The sequence below is a fragment of the Austrofundulus limnaeus genome, unplaced genomic scaffold, assembly GCF_001266775.1.
Source record: "Austrofundulus limnaeus strain Quisiro unplaced genomic scaffold, Austrofundulus_limnaeus-1.0 Scaffold62, whole genome shotgun sequence".
Lineage (NCBI taxonomy): Eukaryota > Metazoa > Chordata > Actinopteri > Cyprinodontiformes > Rivulidae > Austrofundulus > Austrofundulus limnaeus.
This window is the reverse complement of record NW_013952464.1, coordinates 1,999,360-2,000,494: the sequence shown is the minus strand read 5'-3', so window position 1 is coordinate 2,000,494 and position 1,135 is coordinate 1,999,360.

Below are 1,135 nucleotides of genomic sequence, written 5' to 3'. Positions count from 1 at the left end.
GAGAGGAGCTGAACCAAGAAGGACCGCCCACCTTATTTGCAGAATGAGAGAAATGCCTAGGGTAATGTAAAAGCAGGAAACAGAGAAATGTAAAAAGAAACCAATAAAAAGACTTGTGAGAAAAAATTAAACAATTCACTTAAAACAATTAAGAAACACAAACGCATCGACAAGTAAAAGGAAAAAACAATATAATTTAATTACGTGCTAAAAGATATTGAAAATAAACATGAAGGACAATTAAAATATAAAACACGAGATAAAATTCTCCATTTCAAATTAAATGGTGCATTTTAAGAGTATTTATTTATTGGGCCATTTATTTCTGCTTTTATTTTTAATTATGTCAGTTTCAGTCCTCCAAACATTTCAGCTTCACAAACAGCAACTTGTTCCAGATGAGTGCATCTGAGTTTCCTCACAACAAGGAGCTGCTCGCGTTGGACCAGCTGCACCTGCAACATGTTGGTCACTGAGMGGACAAATGTTTTGTCCTCCTATACCTCGTGCTTTCCAGCAATAAATCATTCTCAGCTCCCTGTGCACTCTGCAGCCTTTTGCTGGACAACTGAAAAGAAATACAGTAAAATTAATGGACACTGTCCCACAAAGTCTTACAACAACACCCAGCTGTTCCTTTTCTATTTCTTTTGTCTCCTTTTTTGCTGGTTCACCTCAAAGGAAAGCGAGCATTTGATTTTGAAGGGGGTTTTTAAGCTGAAATGAGTCATTCTAAGACTTAAAAGATAGTTTGGTTACTTTTGAATTCACAGATCACTTATAGAGAAAAGGGCAAACGTTCTCTGTCAAATAATTTTAGGTATGATTCACATCAAAATCATACAGATCAAAGTTTTATTAACTTAAAGGAAACCTGAGATAGAAATATTACACATTCAGCCAAAATGAACCCATCTGTGGCAGAAAATAATCCCAACAGCGACACACTCAACACTCTGTTCCTAAATTTGTCATCTGCTGTTTATTTTGCCTCAACAAGAGTACAGACTCACCAACAAGGCAGTACTGGTTTATTTCAGCAGATGGTGCTACTAACCTTCTTTTAAGGTGTGTGTGTGTGTGTGTGTGTGTGTGTGTGTGTGTGTGTGTGTGTGTGTGTGTGTGTGTGTGTGTG